Here is a 5,407-nt window from a genome sequence, read left to right on the forward strand (position 1 = left end):
GTTGGTGACGATGTAGTTGCAGAAGTTGTGGAAGGACTTGTTGAGGTTGAACTTGATGTTTGACTGGATGTTGCTGATGTGGTTGGTGACGATGTAGTTGCTGAAGTTGTGGATGGATTTGTGTCTGTTGAACTAGTTTTTTGACTGGTTGTTGCTGATGTGGTTGGTGACGATGTAGTTGCAGAAGTTGTGGATGGACTTGTTGTAGAACTTGATGTTTGACTGGTTGTTGCTGATGTGGTTGGTGACGATGTAGTTTCAGAAGTTGTGGATGGACTTGTTGCTGTTGAACTTGATGTTTGACTGGATGTTGCTGATGTGGTTGGTGACGATGTAGTTGCTGAAGTTGTGGAGGGACTTGTTGAGGTTGAACTTGATGTTTGACTGGTTGTTGCTGATGTGGTTGGTGACGATGTAGTTGCAGAAGTTGTGGATGGACTTGTTGCTGTTGAACTTGATGTTTGACTGGTTGTGGCTGATGTGGTTGGTGACGATGTAGTTGCAGAAGTTGTGGATGGACTTGTTGATGTTGAACTTGATGTTTGACTGGTTGTGGTTGATGTGGTTGGTGACGATGTAGTAGCAGAAGTTGTAGATGGACTTGTTGATGTTGAACTTGATGTTTGACTGGTTGTTGCTGATGTGGTTGGTGACGATGTAGTTGCAGAAGTTGTGGATGGACTTGTTGCTGTTGAACTCGATGTTTGACTGGTTGTGGCTGATGTGGTTGGTGACGATGTAGTAGCAGAAGTTGTAGATGGACTTGTTGATGTTGAACTTGATGTTTGACTGGTTGTTGTTGATGTTGTCGTTGTTATATTTGACTGTACCGTCACCAAGGAATGAACAACTAAAAAAGGTGGAATATAATATTTAGATCTTTTTTCATATTTTATGTGAGTTTTTTGCAGTCATTCACTATTATCTGAAGTTCCCGTTTAAGAAATGTAATTCTGATTTAAGGCACTTACAATTTTCATTTAAAATATTTACTCATATATCTATCGATATAATTTTTGGGGGTTAGGATTTTTTTTTTTTACAGTTTGCAACCACCTACCATAAGACACTGACTGCTGTTGAATTTTTAATTCAAATTTTCTGTGTTAATTCAAAGTTGGTGAAGAATTTATTTAAGGTAAATGGGCAGAAAAGCTACTTTTGTATGTAGTTGTATATCGGCCCCCCTGTCTGCCCACGTTCAGAGTTCCTATCTGAGTTCTCTGATTTCCTATCTGACTTGGTCCTTTGAACAGATAAAGTCATTATTATTTGAGACTTTAACATCCATGTAGATGTTGTAAACATTGTCAACATTGCTTTAGAAATGGCTTCATTTCATTCCTTGAGTCAGTTGGTTTCCTCCAACAGATAAAACAACCAGCTCATAGCATCAACTACACCCTTTATGTAGTTCTGACTTATGGTGTTGAGGTCGAACATGTCAGTGTACCCTCAGAACCCACCCCTGTCAGATCATTCTTTGATCACTTTTGCATTTATGATTAAGGATTCTTCTATGCTCAGAACAGAGTCTTACAATGGCAATGTCTTTCAGATAATGCTGCAGCTACGTTTAAGGAATCAATCCCTGTGCTAATCCCAGGACCACCGTTCCCCAGGGATCAATTATAATCTTAGCCCTGCAGAGGTTGACTCTATTGCTGAAGGTGCAGCAACCTCACTGAGAATCACGCTTGATTCTGTTGCCCCCCTGAAAAAGTAAATAGTAAATCAGAGGAGGTGTGCCCCCTGGTATAATTCACACATTAGGACTCTCAAGCAGAAAGTGCGAAGACTAGAAAGGAAGTGGTTTTCTTACAAAATAAATAGCTATCATGTAGCCTGGAAAGACTGTCTGGTAGTTGACAAAAAGTCCCTCCGTGAGGCTAGAACAGCTTATTTTTCTTCTTTAACTGAGGATAATAAGAACAACCCCAGGTTTCTTTTCAGCACTGTGGCCAAATTAACCAAGAGTCACAGTGCTTTTGATCCATATATCCCTTCCCTAAGTGGTGAAGACTTCATGAGCTTCTTCACTGATAAAGTTCTAGCTATCAGAGAAAAAGCTAACCAGGCCATCCCAACAACTGGACCATCACCAGATGTGCTGACTGTGGGAACATACAGGTTCTCCAACGAGCCCTGAAACTCCTTCGCGCCTATATATTTTTCTGAGACATCTTCACTAATTCAGAAATCCAAGTCCACCACGTGTCTTTTAGATCTCATCCCAACACACCTGTTGAAGGATGTTTTACCAATGATAGGCAGCTCTATCCTGGACCAGATCAATTGTTCTTTAGTGACAGGTTATGTACCCCAGTTCTACAGGGTGGCAGTGATTATGCCGTTGCTTAAAAAACCATCACTGGATCCTGACATATTAGCAAATTATAGGCTGATATCCAACCTTCCTTTTATCTCTAAAATTCTTGAGAAGGTTGTGGTGACTCAGTAACTGGAGCACCTGCAGAGAAACTGCCTGTTTGAGATGTTTCAATCAGGCTTTAGAGCTCACCATAGCACAGAAACAGCACTTATTAAAGTTACTAATGATGTTATAGCTTCAGATCATGGACTGGTTACTATGCTGGTTCTGCTGGACCTCAGTGCTGCTTTTGATACAGTTGATCACAGCATCCTGTCACATAGATTGAAACATATGATTGGGATTAAAAGGACAGCCCTAGAGTGGTTTAGATCGTATTTATCAAATAAATACCAGTTTGCTCATGTCCATGGCATTCCCTCTTCATACAATAGGGTTAGCCATGGAGTTCCACAACGTTCTGTACTTGGACCAATTCTTTTCACCTTATACATGCGCCCCTTAGGAAACATTATTCGGCAGCATGGGATAAATTTTCATTGTTATTCTGATGACACTCAGCTATATTTATCCATGAAACCAGAGGAGACAGAGAAGTTAGTGAAGACCTGTCATAAAGACATAAAGTCCTGGATGACTTCAAATTTCCTCCTCCTTAACGCAGGAAAAACTCAGGTCATGGTGTTTGGTCCTCAACCTCTCACAGATTGATTAGATCACATGATCACTCTAGATGGTATCTCATTAACATCTAGTCTCTCTGTAAGGAATCTTGGAGTAACCAAAATCTGTCCAACTCCTAAATTAAAATAGTCTCTAGAAGTGCCTTTTTTCACTTGAGGAACATCACAAAGATCAGGAAACTACTGACGCAACATGATGCTGAAAAGTTAGTCCAGCATTTGTTACTTCCAGGCTGGACTATTGTAGTTCTTTATTATCAGGGTATCCAAACAACTCTTTAAGAAGCCTCCAGGTGATCCAAAATGCTGCAGCTAGAGTTTTGATAGGTATTGACAAAAGAGATCACATGACTCCTGGACTGGCGTCTCTTCATTGGCTGCCCATTAAATTTAGAATAATTTTTAAAATTCTGCTTCTGACCTACAAGGTCCTCAGAGGTCTAGCTCCGTCCTACCCGGAGGAGCTAGCGACACTTTATCATCCCAATAGACTGCTCCGTTCTCAGAATGCTGGTTTACTTGTGGTCCCCAGAGTCTCTAGTTGTAGAGTGGGGGCCGAGCATTTAGCTAACAGGCCCCCCTGCTGTGGAACCAGCTCCCTGTCCAGGTACAGGAGGCTGACTCCATCTCTACTTTTAAGATTAGACTTAAAACCTACCTCTTTGAAAAAGCTTATTATCACTAATTCTGTAGTTCCAGTTACGATCATAGGCAGACAAATGATCATACTTAGAGGGTCGTCTAATCATTAGGTTAACATCTTAGTTATGCTGCTATAGGCCGAGGCTGCCGGGGTCCAGAAACATGATCACCTGACAGGCCTCTGTCACCCCACTGGGAAACGGTCTCCTCTCCTCCTCACCAAGTAGACTAGTGATGTTATTTCTTGTGTAGTTTTTCTGCACCCCCCACCCCCCCTTCTGTATTCATCTACAGGTATCGCCGCCTTCAGAGCTCCATGCTGACCTGCTGACCTCTGACCCCGCTGACCCACTCAACTTGACTGTACCGGCAGCTTATTTTACTTAATATAATGTATTTCTGTGTTTATTTCTAGGCTCTACCTATTCTCTCCTCTACCTGTCCTCCCCCTTCTCCTCTCTCTCTACCCAGCCGGCCATCAGCAGGAAGGTCCCCCAACATGAGCCTGGTCCTGCTCAAGGTTTCTTCCTGTTAAAGGGGAGTTTTTCCTGCCACTGTTGCTTGTCTGGGGTTAGGCCCTGGGATTCTGTAAAGCGCCTTGAAACAATTTTGATTGTAACAGACGCTATATAAATAAAGATTGATTGATTGTTCCATAATATAGTATTCCTGGGTCTGATTTAAGATCTTTTCATTTTTCATTGTATTTCTTCTGAATATTAAACTTAATATCATGCTTACCTGATAAAATGAAAAAAGCTGATATATGCTGTCCCACACTCATCTTTTCTTTCTGTTAATGTGGAAAATCAAATAAAAATTATTTCAGAATTATAACTCTCTTGTGAGACATTTTAAGTCAATACATGAAATGCTGTTGATGCATTTATGTTGTACTAAATTCCTTAATTTCTATGATACAGAGACTTTGAAATGAGCTGATTTTAATATTAAAATTACTTAATCATGAAACTTTCTGACATTTTGAAAACACCATCATCCAAACAAGCTTCTTATTATCATGTTTAAAGGATGTGTTTTTGCCTCTCTGTGTTACACAAACAATAATTTTAACTGTATTGAAACATAAGATTAAAAATCACAAGGTTAAAGATCAAACACAATTTAAAACATTTGTTGATTACTTATTATTGGAGTAAGACTTGCAAGATTTACACATATAATCCTGTTTGTATATGTATATATAAGAGAAATAGAAATAAAGCTCAAAAATCCCACCTTGACTTCAAAAAGTTTTGAGAATCTTTTGGTGAATCCTCCTCTGTGATGCTGCTGCTTGCTTCCTGAGTGTAACTGGCCACATTTATAAGGTGGAGTTTGCAAAGGAACTTAAGTAAGTGACACAGTAAATATGCGAGCCATGTTTAAAAAATGTTCTGACGCAATGCAATAAATTCCCAGGATATTTTCGTGGGTTGTTTTTTGCATCACACATTTGTATAGGGAGAAGTCCAACAAGTGAAACAAGTTCCTGCTTCCACATTTTTAATGGGGTGGGGGCGTTTACAGGACAACAGGCAAAGACCTTTTTAGTGTGAGGTTCCAGCAGGCTATACACAATACATTCACAAGTACACTGGGACCAAGGAGTAATTCATAGACAACTTAATGTGTCTGCTGAAGCATTTACTTTTGAGGCAAATATGTGAACCAGAACCTCGAAAACATGCATAATATATTTTAGGCACAAAGTTAGAATGGGGTGTTGAGTTTGTCAAAGTTTTAGAAT

General features: G+C 40.0%; 1 long non-coding RNA gene across 1 annotated transcript; it reads right to left on the reverse strand.

Annotated features, from left to right (window-relative positions):
* Positions 1-699: 699 nt before the first annotated feature.
* LOC115250790 (uncharacterized) lies at positions 700-4,985 on the reverse strand. Its single transcript, XR_003889374.1, has 3 exons — positions 4,897-4,985; positions 4,399-4,450; positions 700-850 (listed from the first exon to the last, which is right to left on the reverse strand). It is a non-coding gene; the product is annotated as an uncharacterized lncRNA (long non-coding RNA).
* Between the last annotated feature and the right edge of the window lie 422 nt (positions 4,986-5,407).

The sequence above is a fragment of the Takifugu rubripes genome, chromosome 8 (assembly GCF_901000725.2).
Source record: "Takifugu rubripes chromosome 8, fTakRub1.2, whole genome shotgun sequence".
NCBI lineage: Eukaryota > Metazoa > Chordata > Actinopteri > Tetraodontiformes > Tetraodontidae > Takifugu > Takifugu rubripes.